Consider the following 17269-nt stretch of genomic DNA (forward strand, 5'->3'; position numbering starts at 1 on the left):
ACTCATTCAAATTCTCATACATTAAAGACTGTCCGGACTGTATGATGCCACGTATCTACAGGCGCTCTTGCACCCGGGTGGTGTAGTAACTGGAACATCCATCAGCTGCCACCCGAGGTTAACCCTATCAGTCCAAAGTACTCAATAGGACTAGGGCCTCCTGCCATTCCCACGCATGACCTACTCCCCTCTACATGAGGATGAGCACTCACGGAATATCAGGATGAACAGCCATCAGCAGCTTTACCATGGTCATACTACATTACTTCTCATATTCACATCATGGAGACGTTCCTCCTTGGAACGCTCATTCACAATCCAATTCTCATAAATCCATTCAAATCACCATTCGTACATATTCACAATTTCTCTTAATCAAATTTTCATTCTGTATTCCACTCTCTTAATTTAAATACAAGTTACTATTTAATAGATCAAGACGACTGTATTACAGTGCACTGCAGCCTCGTTTCTGAACAAAAGAAACGAATCTTTATCCATTCACGTAAGTTAAGAACACTTAAGAATTTAATTAAGATTGAGTCAAGAAGATCTGAATAATACTTAGGATAATTCTAAGTAAAATACTGGAGATTGAATAAAAAGGATAAATATAATTTAGATATATTTCAATAATAACCAGGATATGATAAGATGCAGATACGAACACTGCCATAAAAAAAACGAACGTTAAATAAGAACTTGGACGAGCACCATATACGTTCGCTCACGAAGCGATGATAGGACGAGCGTTCAGTTATAAAACCGAACACTGCTTAGGACGAACGTCAGTAAATGACCGATCACCAAATAGAACGAACACGCATGGGAATGAACGCGCATGGGAACGAACGTTCAGTGTCAGACCGAACGCTAACTAGAACGAACGCTCAATCTAAGATCGAGAGTTCATTTGGACGAACGCTCAGTATAATACTAAGCGCCACTTATGACGAACGCTGGTAAACAAACCGAGCGTATTAATACTCTTCAATTTATTTTTTAAATAGTTGGACACGCTAAGCTGAGCCGAACGCTCAAGCCTAACTCTTCACACAAATAACGCTCGTTCTCGATCCGAATCTCTCCAAATGAAAGAATTCTTACTCTAAGTTATTTTCCAGTGAAACCGAACGGTATAAGACCGTTCGATGACGAGCGTACACCATTAATCAGAGAAGATCAGATTTTCCAGATTTTCAAACACTAGAATTTCACAGTTTTTCATACTATTCATAACTTAGAATTTATCTTTAACATAAATCTCATACCTTACATAATTCATATTATCATTTCATAATTCCAGAATCTTCCATTTTCCAGTTTCAAACATATCATCATCAACATACAGTTCAGATCATTATCATTCCAAATTATGCAGAAATCAATCACATTACAACTCATACATCTCATTCACTGCATAATTTCACACAACATTCCTGATATACATACATTTCAATTCTGCTCATTCACGAATATTCAAAATTCATATATTGCATACATTTCAGACATCCATCACAATTCATTACTGTCATACATATCAAACATATATTAAATTAAATTACTAAGCTTCCCTTACCTGGTCTAGCAGTGAACTTCCAAAGGCTAGGGTTCCACTCTCGCTCTCACAGCTTTCTATCCAGAAGCTTACTCAACAACTTCCACTTAATCTAATACACCAAAATCGTAGACAGATCAGACCCCTAACCCACGCATGCAACCAGAATTTGGTTCGCAGAAACAGAAGAGAAGAACGTTCAGGGACGAGAACTTACCAGTCACAGAATTCTAACTTGTTCGGTTCAGATGAAAGCTTACAGCACCGAGAATGATCCTACGGTTTCTGAAATGGAAGCAAAGATGCTAGTGGTGAGTGATCTTAGAGAGAAGATGGAAAGGGTTTAGAGAGAAGCTGGAGAAAGAAATGGTCAGGGTTTAGCGAGGAAGAAGATGAATGCGTGAAATGGAGTGAAATGTTTCAGAGAAATCATTTTCTCTTCCTCGTCAACCAGCCATGCATTCACGCACTGCCACCTGGTTTTCCACTACCGCTTTAGAAGCTTCTGACGTGACAGAATGGCGTCAGCGCACGCAGAGGGTAAATTTCCCTTCCCACGCAGAACGATCGTCCAATCCACTGCATGCCACTTGTTTTCCACCAACTTTTCTGGAACGCTCCCTCAGTGACACATGGCAGGCGCATGCAGATTGGGTTTGACGTGTCAAAATGCTTTTAATGGTGATTAAAGAGTGTGATTTGGTGCGTTAATTATTTAGGGTTTCACAATTATAATTTGTTTATATTTAAAATTTTGATATATTTTAATTTTAAACTATAAAATGAATTAATATAATCTTCTTACCATTAAAAAAGTGTTTTTTTTAATAAACCAGTGATAAGTATAACTTATATTTGTTATCATCCATTAGACTATAAGGTCGAGTTATTTTGTTATCTAGTTCGTCAGTGTCCTTGAACTCAAAGGACGTTAACTTTTTTCTTTTTAGAAAAAGCAAAATGAATACATAAAAGAAAAATATTTTCAATTTCCTTATCTCAAAAAATAAATTATTTGTTAGATAACTATTAGCGTAGCTCTGCCTAAATAGCCAAATTTTTAATTAATTGGTTGTTAACGATATACTACATACTAGCTTGGGCTTTTATGAATATGTGACATAACAATCTGTGGCCACTTCATTATTTGTCATAACAAATATTTTAAAACAAGATAAAGTAATTTATTCATGTTAAACCCAAATTAGTCTTTATTTAAAGGGATTGTTCGAATTTTATGAGCATTTTAAATGTATGTGATGTTTAAAAAACTAAAAGAAGATAGATTTAAGAATTTCAAAGAAAAAAAGTAAAATAAATTAATATAAAAATAATTAAAGAAAAGTATTTGTGTATCAAAGAATAACAAGCAGATGATTCCGTGTTATTTTTTAGAAGCACGTATACCTTAAATGAAAATATTATATATATACACAAAGGTTTAAAGAACAAATGAGCAAATATGATTAAAGGTATAATTGGACGATGCAATTAGATGGGTTTATTGGTATGATTGATATATATGTGGTGACGATAGATATATGTGGAACGTCGAATTTTTTATATATCAACTTGTATTATTCCATTAAATATAATTTTCATTCCAGATAGGATTTTCAAAGCAGTTAACTTTACTACGTGCCCTTATCATTGCCATTCGTAGCATGCATGCATTCTCTTCAAACTTATAAAATAAGACATAACACTTGGCACAGGTTTAGTGTGCACCTAAAATATGTTACATATATTGCCACGAATGTTTGAGAAGATTGAAAGATATCTTAGACTTATCGAAGGTGACAATTTTACGTGCAAATATATCAATATCATTTTCCATATATATTACGCAGCCATTCATATATAAATCAATCCATGAGTAATTGAACCAAACAATAACAGAGGATGTTGCTTAACGTATTTGCTAAATGCACCTCGCGCACGTGATGATGAACATATATATAATCTATGATAGATTGAGTTGAGTATGATCTAAGTTAGGTTTTTCAAGCTTAATTAACTTGTGCAAATTTTGATTTCATTATAAAAAACTACTAACTACTTTGAATTCTAATCCAAGAAGGTTGAGACTTAAGTTTAGCCAAAATTAAAAATATGGATAAGGACTGATAAAATAATCCTAATTACTATTATTATTATTATTATTATTTATTGATTTAAAGACGTGAAGAAGTACCAATCTAGAACCACAATTATGAGAATGTGGTGTCCTTGATGGGAGCACCTCTATGTGTAATATTGAGGTAACATTTGCGTATAATTGACACGATGTATAATTTATTAATTAAGGAAAAAGATAATTATCTACCCAATTTTGATAGACATGGATGAGAGAAAGGAACTACATAGAAAGAAAAAGGAAAAGGAAAAAAAATGCACTATTTGACGACACAATACAAAAAAAATAAGATGATCAAAAAAATTAAATAGGAAAAAACGCATTTTACGGTCTAATTGAAATAAATTTGTATAGAGAACAATTTAAATTACGGTGTATTTGATAATAATTATTCTTTATCTTGATCAGACAATTTTTCTGTAGTTAATCGTTCAATTAGTTAATTTTAGTCTAATGTCTATGATACACAAATAATGTTCCATTTTCTAATATTATTAAAATACTAATTAAAATGTGAGTATTTTGAACATTACATATTTGTAAAAATACAAAGAATATAAAATCATACATTTTAAAAAATATTATTTTATTGGTAATAATATGTATTAAAACATAAAAAGGACTATGTATTAGTGGTTTTACATTCCATTTATTCGTATATAATAAATTTATTGATTTTTGCTATAGCACCTTAAAAATAATATCAACAATAATTATTTGTAATTTAAAGGTGATGTAAAGCAGCTAAAATGCTGTAATATTGAATTTAAAGGTAACTTAAAACACTAAAATTTGTTTACAGCATTAAAATAAAGAATACATTAATTTGTATATATGCTATCTTATTTAACCTTGATCGAATACAAAAAGAATTGTAACAAAAACACAATAAACAAAACCACTCACAAAATCAATGTAATTGAAAGCAAGGCTGATTGGTAGGTGGGCTGACAATAAAAAATAAATGTTAAATCGAGCCTAATTCATTAATAAAAAGCTTAAAGTCTATGTTAAAAAAATTAACTACATGAAGAACCTGATTGTATTGGGAGTGCTCTCATCCAAACAAGAAATAAAAGTAAGTGAATGATGAGTGTCACAGTTGCAAGGCACGTGAACACGAGGCAGGTGATTGTGGGATACCCTACTTTCTCTTCCAACAAAGGGTTGAGTCAGATCGAAGGGAAGGGAAGGGAAAAGCACATTTTTTTGACTGCTCCTCCTTTAATTTATATCTCAATCTTCCCAATGCCAACGTTTTTGTGTTCAAAAGTTGCAACCATAACGTATTCATACACACACAATTCATTCATTCCTTCGCAGTAAAGTAGTACAGCTTTTTCCCACCATATTTCTAATATTCAGTCAGTCAAATTATCAAACACCTTTCCTTCAACTTCTCAGTCTTCAACAACATAAGTAGAAATAAAAAAAACAAAATGGGTTTGAGGTTTCTTGCAAAATTGTTCTTAATTAATTGATGTACATTAACTTGCAAGGAGTAGCTTGTTGCATGCGTCCCAGTTATGGGACAAAGCACTGCTCGCTGCTTCCCTTCAACTTTACGTGCATGGTAAGTGAACTCGCCCATTTTTTCACTACAAACAAACACACGTATATCACACCAAGGAACTTCCAAATATATAAAAGGAAATTAAGCCTAAAAGTTTTCCCCATGTTCAAAGTTGGAACCTGCTGGCCCTCAACTCAAGGGTCACCCTACGCATCATCACCCACCACTTTAGGGTTTTGCTTCAAAACATCAACAGTACCCTTTGACTCTTCTTCCCCCTTTTTCATGCCCACGTTGGAATGCATTGACAATCACATACACAGTATTATTTAAGTAACAATACCATAACATATTTTTATATTTATTTCACATACAGAACAAATTAAAATAATCATAAAATATAATTTTTTATATTTTTTTAAAAATTTAAATATGTTAAAAGAATATTTTTTTGTAGTATTCCAATTTACAAAATTTAATAAATGCTTTTTTATACATTTTTTATGCACACTAGTCAACAGGAATTTAGCCGAAGAAAATAAAATAGGGTTGATGGAGTGAGTTGGTGGAACACAAATCATTGCATTCCAAACCTCTTTCCCTTTCCCACACACTAAACCCAGAAAAGGATGAGATTTACAACCTAGTTAAAAAAAATCATATTTTAATTTTATATTGTAAAACTTACAAGAATTTTAAAGTGAGATATATCATTGAAACAAAATAGTATAATATATTATTGTAAAAATATTCAGACAGGTTTCTGTACGTATTTTTCAAATATAAATTAATCATAGTTACGGTTTCAAAAAAAATTAAAGTATTGGAGCAATATATACATAATATATAATTGAGCTTGATGTGACAACTAAGTGGGATTTGATTTGGCAAAAGTGGATTTAGCTAAACTGACAAAAGCTGCAGTCCATTTCATGAACATAATAAAAATGAATAAGCTTCTCGGTGAGGTAATTCATACAAGTAGATTAAGTTTGACAATTTTTAAAATGTGTTGTAAAACATAAATAGTCGGTGACTAACTCTTACCAAATACAAAGAGATTTGTATCACACTCTTAATGCACCTTTTTATTGTTTTTTATTCTCGTAATTATGAAATTTAGACAGGGAACGTTGGATAGAGCGACAATCTTTTAGTTTTTAAGAAAAAAAAATGGAGAAAGTTACTTCTGTTTTCAGTTAAACACATTCTGTTTCTTCAGAGTTTACTTTTACCGACAACACGTATAAGTAAGTGTCTTAGTGTGAATCAAGTTCTTGCTTTTACTTTCATCTAAACACACTTCACAATATCTAACTACATATTTCTCCTCCAAGACATCGAATTGTTGTTTTTAACTCAGATGAAACGTAAAATTCTCTAATTTTTTAAACGTATGTGTTCCGGGTTGATTCACCTTATGTGACCACCGGAAATATACATGCTAAAGTTGATCCGATGTCAAAGTCAGTGATAATTCGATCGGTAAGTTAAACGCTGTAATAAATACGTAATTAATGAATCCACCCATTTTTTACTTTTGATTTGTATTTATAGTTTTGGTTATGGGTCTTGGATTAACAAATTCTTAATCATGACTCAACTAGGACCAAATGATCCTTAATCAATGTTTTACCTTAATCATATTTGAAAACATCTGTCCCGATCGGTCAACTTTACCACTCGTGCCCCAGTCGTCCAGGACGTCCGGACATCCTCAATACAAAATATATATATATATAATAGTTCGGTTATAGATGATATAGACAACATATTTATTGATTTATTGAGTAATATTTACTATATCGGTTGAACTACAACAAAAATTAATATTAAAAATAATCATATTAATCCTAATTTTGATTAAATTTAGTTGTAATTAAATTATTATTAATCTAAAATTCAATTCAAAATTTATAAATACAAATTTAATATGTAAATAATTGATTATTTTTACTATGTATTTATTATCAAAATATTTAAATAAATATTGACTCTAATATTTTTACAAATAGTATTCGACCTCGTCCAAACGAAGAGAGATTAAAAACTAAAACTTTAACATAAGTTTAGAAATTATTTATGTAAAATAATTTAATCTGAACTTTGTAAACCGAAATAAAAGGAAACAACGTTTTCCAGCTATATTGATGTTTAATTCTTGAGCAATAAACTAGGAGAGAAGTATTTGGAATTTGTGAGATTTTAGCGTAACGAACCATAAATAGGTTAAAGAAAGGGAACCAATGTTTGAGTGATGATGTTGCTTAACGCATTTAGCATCTGTGGTGTTTGTGGCCCCTCTTTCATCGTTTTTCGAGCAAATATCCACTCGCACCTTACATGTTTGAGTGATTTTCAAGTTATCTAACATTCTCTTCTCTCTCTTTTTCACTTCTCTCATTTTTTATATAATATATCAGTTTATTCCACTGCTTTCAGAGCATTACTTACTGTTACTTTTATACTTTTATAAGGGTATATAAAAAAATAATTTTAAAAATTCATTCTGACAAAAAATATATATATTGTGTGAACATAGTTGGTCAAAAGTCAGATAGAAAAAGTTGGCTTTGGGGGCTACCTGCACCCACTAATGCTTCTCTTTTAACACCCATCATTCGTATTCAACTGAAAGTTCAATGGATAATGATGGCTGAGTCAAGTAAACTTGCAAAAATTAAGTTTTTTTTTTGAAAGAATTTCATTGAAATTTCTCTTACCAGAGATTCTACTGTTAGTTCGAAGGTGTCAAATTATTCAAACAATAAGCTAAAAGTTTGGGGATTTGTTTGGTCTTCTAAATGAGAAACCAATGTGATGTGTTTTGAGATGAATTGCGAATTGCTGGCAATTCTTGGAACACTCTTTACGTGAATGGTAAGTGAAGTTAACCTCATCTCAATCTTCTCATCATTCATGTGTTAATTAACATTTAACAGCGCCCCTTCTATAGTTTTTCATAAAATGTTTTTTTTTTTAAGAAATAAAAGGATAAACCTTCTCTCTTATCCTCATATAGCTGTCTTATCACTTTACTTAATTTTATAGGTAACTAAAGATAATTTAAATTAGGAAACATCACATTAAAATATCACTTAGTAATATAAAAATGTTTCAATTTATTAAAACAAAAAGAGAATTCTAAAATCAACAAAAATAATATTTATAGTCTTTATTGGAAAAATAAGGTATTTGATGTCCAATCATCGATATTTGTTTTATAACGTATTAAACATATGACTATGATATGTTGATAACCTTTTGTAACAATAGGCTAAACCACGTCACCCAGATCTCAGAATTGTTTTATGGTGAGTGGGAAGAAGAAGAACCACGAAATTCAGAGGAATAAGTTGAATTAGAAAATGTTATATAGAGTATAAAAACTCGACAGTTATTTTACTTAGTATTACAATTTAAAAAAAAAAAGAAACTTAGTTGGCAGAAAGAAAGACGAGAACATTAGGTTTGGCTGGACAACCTAAAAAGTAAATTTTATATAATTTGAATTTATTTTCAAAAAAATATTTGAAATGGACCACGATCATATAAACATTATAAAAAAATTGTTAAAGAGACATTTTTCTTAAACTTACTTCTGCAATCCTCGATTTTTCAATAAACAACTTGACCTTTACATAATATTCAATAATCCACATGTAACCTTTATTAAAATATCTGGTATTAGTGTTTACGTAAATGCAAAATTCGGTTATGGTGTTTTTCTAATTTAATTTTGAACAGAATTCATGATGCCCTATGTAGATTTCAATTCTATTTTATATTTTGAAAAATCATAGCAATGAAATAAATGAAGGAAAAAAAAGAGATAGAATTATGCCTTGCAAATATTCCCTCTTTATGGATGGGTAGATAACACAATTAAAAAAAGAATTTTAATGTAAGGTAAAATGTACTGATTTTTTTTCAATATTTGTGCTTGAGCAAACAAAAATCTTACCGTGCCAATTGTTGTTCGAAGTTTTTCTTCATCCGTAACTGAATTTAAAAAATTTACGATGTAGTTCCATGTTTTGTCAAACTATGAACTCATTAGATTTGGTTATATTTATATTATATAATTTCTTTACTGAAAACTTATCGACCAACACATGTAAAATGTGCCCATAAACTAAAAAATAAATTATAAATCACCAAATTAAACCCTAATCTCATATCTCAAGAAATCTTTCGCAGTTTTAACAATTTCTGACTCTAAAGTTTTAAATTATCTCAAATCCATATAGCTTCAAATAGAAAACTAGAATACATAGCTTCATATAATATATATTTTTTATTAAAGAACCATGTTTGATTGATTTGATAAAAATACAGAGAATCAACCGTCTACAAAAATATAAAATAAAAAATACAGCTACACACTACACACTGATAAAAAGTTTGAAGTCAGAATAATTATTTTTGAAGTCATGATAAAAGCCCTTGTGATTAAATAAAACTAAAAATAACGTATATGTTAGAGGATGAACATATAAAGATAAACTATTGAAAGAGATGTATCTTGCTTTCCAACCTAAAGAAAAAGAAGAAACAGAAAAATGGCCAGCCAGCCACAAAACTAAATAAATTATTGTGACCTTTTTGGTTTTCATCTTATCATTATCACATTCAAAAGGACAAGGATACGTTTTGTGTTAATTTTTTATTGAAAATTTATCGTAGGTATGCATATCTTGACCAAGAACAAGTTACGTCATCTCTGAATGCTACCTCCTATCTAATTTTCCTTGCATTTGCAATTTCCAATTAAAGTATAATCTTCTTCTAGCAAAGAAACTGGTTTCCAATATTAATGAAACAACAGAAACTTGGTAGTAGTTGATAATTACTTCAAGGTGGACTTAAATATAAGATAATAATCACCATGGCCGTCCAAAACATTACACCTTTGTAAAATCAAATCAGATAAAAGGGTTAGGTTTTGTTTCCAAACATTTTAGTTGCATCATTAATATATTAAACAAAATTATGATGCTTGGTCGGCATCTTATCCTAATTACGTATACTCGAGTCATTAGCAATCATAAATTACTCCAAAACTATATGGGGACTGATATAATTAACCAACAAAATTTTATACATTTAGATCTTCATTCCAATATGTTCTGTACGTGCATGGTTGTAGAAAAAGAGAAAAATAGTTCCATATGGAGTAAACTTTTCCTCTATATTGTAAGAGTAGCCATGACACTTATAGCATCTGTAAAAACAAATATACGAGTTTTAAAAATGATCAAAGACGAAAAGTACTTATAATGTGCAATAAATCTAAAAAGATATGATAAATAATTTAATTTTAATCCTGAATGTAATTACTAGTCTTGACTTCAAACATTATTTGATTGAAAGCACTAGGGTGCTTGATGAGCAAGTAATTATAATAAGATCACTTCAGTTTGAGTTCTCTTTTGTTGGACCCAAAATCTTGCGGAAAGAGTTGTGATCGTGTTAATAATTGAAAAGTCTTGCTCTTCTGGATCTCAATAATTGATAGGTTGAAAAGCTGTCGGATTGTTCTTTTTTACCTCGATGCCATGCTAGAATTTAGGATCATAAACCTGTGCAAAATTATCCTCTTTCTCCAGTTTCACTTTTTAGTTTCAAAGTATAACATCAGTCTTAAACGTAAAAATAGTTACAGGTGAAAATTAATTGATCTATTGTCTTAATGTTTTAGATACATAATAATGATTTAATTTTTTTAAGTAGTTAGACTCAGATTTGATCGATGTTGTATTTTTCAGTGAACCTCCTTTTTTGTAAACCTAACTATGCCCGAATAAATTCTAGTATATTGAAGGATTCAGTGGTTGATTCTGTACGAGAGATAACCTGAATCTACCCAAAAATAGACATTTTAAACTGCTGTTGTAAATTTTGGTCCAAAAAACTTATTACAGAACACTGATTAAGACCCACTAATGCTACCAAGAACGGTGCCCACATCCAACAACATGCGAACATGGTGTCTGACAGTTAGGATATAACAGAGGCAACGAGGTGAGAGTAATCGTGTCCACAAAAATCGAAGAGCAATTTGTAAAATCTTAATCTGACATTCTTGCATTGCACCCACAAATCACAAATTTATTTCATTATTAGCATTAGAATTGTCCTGAAGGATGCATCTTATACAAATCTTGAGAAGCAAAATAGTTCCTACCAGCATGTGAGCATTTGGTATGAACACGAACTGAAAAACAGAATGATAATTTTTCTGAGGGGCCAAATCAAACCAAACCACCAAGGAGCCGACAAAATAATATGAGGTTTTAAGAACATAATTCAGTAGTTTGAGATATTCACATAATATGAGGTTGTGTTGTTCTTTCTCCCACACAAGTCAATGACTCAAAAAGATTGAAACTTGGCTTGTTGACTCCGCAACCAAGAAAGAAAACATAAGCAATTGAAAGACCCTACACACATGTATGAATTAATGGTTATCTTGGTTAGAGGTAAAGTGTGCGTGAAGTGAAGGAGTTTCTTAGATTCATTCGAACTCAGAAGAGACATAATCAGGAGATTGGTTTGGGGTCAAAACATAATTTCCTTTTAGGCATAATAACCATGCTAATAGAAGCACATGGTTGCATGAGAAAGAAAATCAACATCATGTTCTCTTTATAAGGATTGTTGGTAGCTAAATCCTATCTATTATTATTGTTACTATGATGAAGGAGATGATGGTGTTGGTAGACCTCAAACACTAACTCATGGCCATAGACATGTATGATTGGTAACCAACATTTGCTACCATAAAACAACTTGTTTCCACCAACATATTCTGGTCGGTGTTTTATAATTTACCAGTGTGTTTTCAGTGCTTTATTTGTTTTAAAATTTACTATTGTGTTTTCACTTCTTTATAATAAAAAAATAATTTGATAACAAAGATAACCAGATGTTAGAAAATAATGGGAAAGATAACAAAGAAACTCTTTTAAATATGTGTGGGTATTCCAACCTAAAATTGACTTGTGTGAATTTATTTAAGAAATTGACTATAATGTGAAGTTACTAATCATTTTGAAGATTTAATTTGTAGAAAGTACAGTAAGTATAAGTATAATAAGTGTTAATGAAATGTTTGAAATGAAACATGTGTCTTATTACCAATAGTTCAAAATATAAAATGTCAGCCTAAATTTGCATTTTCTTATATAAAAAATAAATAAATTATCTCTTAAGATTTTATATTGTTTTCTATTTACATTTAATACATTCAAAATATTTTTGATATTATGCTAATGATTATTTATTATCGATCAATATAATGAGTAGTTTGTATACACTAATAACACACAAAAAGTTAATCCCGTTTTTATTTCTTTGTATTATTGTTAACTTTGTTGATACGACTAAAGTGTTTTTTTTAATTGTAAATAGTAATAGAACACAACTTTTAGTTATTTCCTTTATAGCTTTGTTGGCTATCTTCTTTATAATTTAATAGATTTGAATTATTTTTCTCTTTCAAATTCCTCTAGCACATGCTTAGCATTGGATATGTTACTTAGTTTCGTACCTAAATAGCTTTGCAATTGGAAAAAAATTGTCACCAACAAAACCTTCATCCTATCAATTGATTCGAAAGTTTCTAAGTTTTCACATTAGGAAAATTAATATAGCATTATGGGAAAATTAATTATAACGTTCCGTGTGACACCCGGGCACTGACGAAGGCGGGGAGTGATCGCCGGTGCAAGAGGCATGTGCAAGGGGCACTGACAAGGAGCGGCTCCTCGCAGGCTTCCAATGAAAGGGGCACATGGATGAATCGAATATACACCGGAATGAGAGGGATCTAGAGACTGTATAGGTATGGGACTATATAGTTGAACGATAGCTTAAAGGGATTGATTTGACTACTCATATCACCAAATGCATTTGCTTTTCGGTAGCCTGACCCATAAGAACTCCATGGTTGGTATCAGAGCCTAGCCTCTCCCAGTACGGTGTGGTTCGAGGACGAACCAAGCGGAAGTTGGTGGGCATGTGACACCCGGGCACTGACGAGGGCGGAGAGGGATCTAGAGACTGTATAGGTATGGGACTATATAGTTGAACGATGCATTTGCTTTTCGGTAGCCTAACCCATAAGAACTCCATGGTTAAGCGTACTTGGCCTGGAGCAATTTAGGGATGGGTGATCTTCTGGAAAGTTTTCCTAGAAAGTGTGCGAGTGAGGACAAAACACATTGAATCTCACTAAATACAACATTTGATATTTATCAGTCTTATTGTAAAAGAAACATACCCAAATATACTCTATTAACTTTTTTATACTTTCCTTTTTAAAAAATATGTACAGTTTTGAAAGGATTCATACAAAATATAATATATCTTTAAAAACTCATATTAGTTAAAATTCTAAGTAAGACTTGAAAGTTTGATATTGAATAAATAAAAAAATTAAGTAATATATAACAAAAATCAGGTTTAAAACATTAAACTTTTAGGTTTTATATTAAAATTAGTGTTAAGTCTCTTTTTTAGATATCTTATACATAAAATATGATTAATTTTTAACAGTGATATTATAGTCATAGTAAAATCAACCTCACTTATGAAAAAACGGATTTTCATTACATATGTTAAGAATATCAATTTTTTTTTATATAAATGTATAAAAGTTTTTGAATGTCAAATATATAAAATATATTAAAGTTTAAAAAAATATTTTAAATTATATAAATATAAAAAATTTGAAAGAACCAAAGTCTTATCTTGTCATCATTAAGTTTTATCACTCTATTGAAGTTTATTTAGAAGTTATAGTAAATCTTATATACGTGTTTTGGGGCAAGGTGTTTAGGTTCCTCACTCAAAGCATTTCAAACGGTTATGTAGATCGGATGGACTTCCTGATAGTCTTCCATTATCTAAGTTGCGCTGCTCGCTCTCTCTCTTCCTTGTTCAAACCGTGGGAGGGTACATGTCAAAGGAAAGGTACCTCTTGTCAAACACATATTTAAAATGAACTTACTCTTAAGTCTGACCCATTACCAATAACTAGCTTTCATTGTTTCATTAAGTGTCCATCAATGACTCTTATTTTTATTGATTACCCTTGAATTACCTAAACGACTATCTTTACCGGTCAGTTACTGAGTTGTTAACTGATTACGGGTTCAGTCCATTGATCTGACGGATATCCGTACAATACAATACAAATAATTCATATTTCAAAGATCAATATTTTTTGTTTAAACAAGTAAAAAGAAATTCAAATATTTTTAACAACTTTTAACTAAAAAAAAACTAAATTTCGAATGTAGCAAAGAAACTAAATTACAAGACATTTTGAGAGATTATTTTTTTTTTGTCTTGTTTATAAATGCAAGGAAAATGAAGAACATAGTGATTTGAGGGTTGAATGGGACAGGAGAGAAAGAAGGTGTGGGCCTGCTGTTTTATCTTTATAGTGTTGAAAATGGAAGCTATGATTTTGCCTCAGACATCAAGATAAGAATGAGATTGTGCCACATCTTTACCACATTCCCTATTTTTTTAATTTATTCATTAAGAAGGATACTTAGAAAAACAAAAATTTCAGAGGTTTAATCCCACTTTTTACTTCTTCCTTGTCTTTACGTAATTTATCAATAAAGATTGGCCTTAAGGTTCCTGCAATTGTAGGGTCTATTTCGTTTTTTTAGGTACCAAATCACTGATTTCGGTTCAATCAAAATAAAGATGCCAAAAAGGTCGATCACTAAGAACTTTAGGTAACATCAAAAAAAGGAAAAACAACAATGTTTAACTGTTCGTTTTCAATTGCTTCCTGCACCCATTAATTTCTTCTTGCACCACTATTTTTCTTACTCATATTACAAACAAACCTTCTATTCTTAATCCCTACCCGCGACCCACCTACTTGGGGTCTTTCTTCCTACAGTTCCCTCTTACACCTCCATAAGGTGTAGAAAATGTCAAAAGTATCCCTTTACATATTAACTTTTTAAAAAATACATTCGTATTTTATAATTTATAATGCTTTTTTATTTTGTATTTTAGATTATACAATCTTAAATATTTTTTAGTTTGGATTTTAAATTATACATTCTAGAACGTCTCTAAATTACGCAATCCGATCGTCTCCAAATTATCCAATGAAACAGAAATTCTAAACCAAAGGATAATTTTTTATTGTTTAGTTTTTGGGGGTGCAGATTGAAATTACGGAAGTGCATTAAGAAATTCCGACTAACTTGTTGTCCCATGGTTTGGTTGAGGGCTATAAGTAGTAAGGCCCGATAGCGTGTTTGCGGTGCATGAACAGTACAATGTGGGCAATATTCAAATCGACCCAAAATAAAATATGAATAAAACAAAAATATAAATTGTTTCCCCTAGCTAATTTTCACACTTTCCCTTTTTTGAAAAATTTATATAAATTGTTTCCCTTCGCTAATTTTCACATTTCCCGTTTATTTTTTTAAATTATCTTTCTCTGTTGAAATTATTAAGCCAAAGAATTAGTTTATCCATGATTTAATTTATTAGAATTTAAATTCATATTTTCTTCTCGTTTCTTCATTCATGAATTTTTTGTAAAGAAGTTTATTTAAACAAAAACTATCAAATTGGGGTTGATATTCAGTTTCTTAATTGAAGGAATCAACTTAATTCTATATGGGTTAATGAATCCTTCGTTTTTTTTAATAATGGTAAGATGACATATATTTATACTTATTTCACACATAATATAAGAATAAGAGTAAAATATGTTGAATTTTTATATATATATTTTTTAAAAATGTAATAAAAAGTAATGTGAAATAAATATAAAAATTTTGTGTGGATTCAAGTATCATTATTATTATTTCTTTTCATTGAAATAAAATGAAAAATAGTAACTAGTCCAACTTACACTTGAACAAGAGAAAGTCAATGAGTGGAGTAATTACTTCTCTAAGACGACAAGAATAAAAAACGAAGAAAAAAAAATAATAATAAAAGGTTAAAAATAAGAAAAAAAAGGCTTTGTTAGAGTTGACTGTAAATTAGAGATATTGATTCATTGAATTATTATTTTTTCTTAGTAATTTCCAAAATAGTTTGTTATTCATGGCTCTAACAAATATAAAAGTACATATAATAATATACTGGTTCTGCATCTCCAGCTACCAGATCCTTCTGGCGCCACCGTTTTGCTGCAAATTCGGTCTACATAGACTTCATCGGAGGGAGACTCCACATTAATCAAATGCTCATCGTGCGGAAAAGAATAATTTAAGGAAAAACAATACAACTCATGAAAATTAAAGAACAACGTGAACAACTTCATTGTTTTTAAGTATTGCATTACGCAACAGCATGCATTAGTAATATCATTAACATAATACAAGTCAACTGGGGAGGATCTCAAGAGGAATTAAAACACACATCAAACGTGCACGATCGATTTCCTGAACACTGTTCACACGTTTTAATAACAACTGACAATAAATAGACACGTTGGGAAAATTCTAGGTCAAATTGACTCGCGCCAAATTCATACGATGAACATATATTTTTATGTCGAGTTAGAGGGAGTGAAATTTCTGGTGTTTTGGATCTTGTTGGTGTAAACGGGTAAGTGAGAAAGCGACCATAAACGCTAAAAATAACCTCTTTTTAAAATATTTTAGCAGGGTGGTTCAACTAAGAAGGAGGTTCTGTAGTGAGATTTGAAGGTCTTACCGGTGTGCAGCAGTTGAAGTTGACCAATTACTTTGGACTACATATTTGAGTCTTTGACCACGTGCTTGTGTTATTCTTATGTTAGCCACCATGATTTAATTAGACCAAATCAAAGCATCATTAGATATCTCAGTTTTAGCTTAGAATTTTAAAAGTTTAGATCTTAAAAATTTAGATGATTATATTATATGACTGTGGGGTTAGTCACGGATAGGTCGGCCACCTTGCACCTAAACAACTGGTATATGGGTTTGGAATTCTATAATATTCAGATTACTTTTACAACGTATTTGTTATCCAATTATTTAGACGAGAGTGTTTTGTGCAAGTGATATCCAAGTTAACCGAA

At 30.8% G+C, this 17269-nt stretch overlaps 1 long non-coding RNA gene across 1 annotated transcript; it reads right to left on the reverse strand.

The window, feature by feature from the left end:
* Nucleotides 1-4982: 4982 nt before the first annotated feature.
* On the reverse strand, nt 4983-5569 carry LOC148198219 (uncharacterized). Its single transcript, XR_015786524.1, has 2 exons — nt 5388-5569; nt 4983-5293 (listed from the first exon to the last, which is right to left on the reverse strand). It is a non-coding gene; the product is annotated as an uncharacterized LOC148198219 (long non-coding RNA).
* Nucleotides 5570-17269: the final 11700 nt, after the last annotated feature.

Source organism: Vigna umbellata, chromosome 5, assembly GCF_029865625.1.
Source record: "Vigna umbellata cultivar VRB3 chromosome 5, Vumbellata_1.0, whole genome shotgun sequence".
Classification (NCBI taxonomy): domain Eukaryota; kingdom Viridiplantae; phylum Streptophyta; class Magnoliopsida; order Fabales; family Fabaceae; genus Vigna; species Vigna umbellata.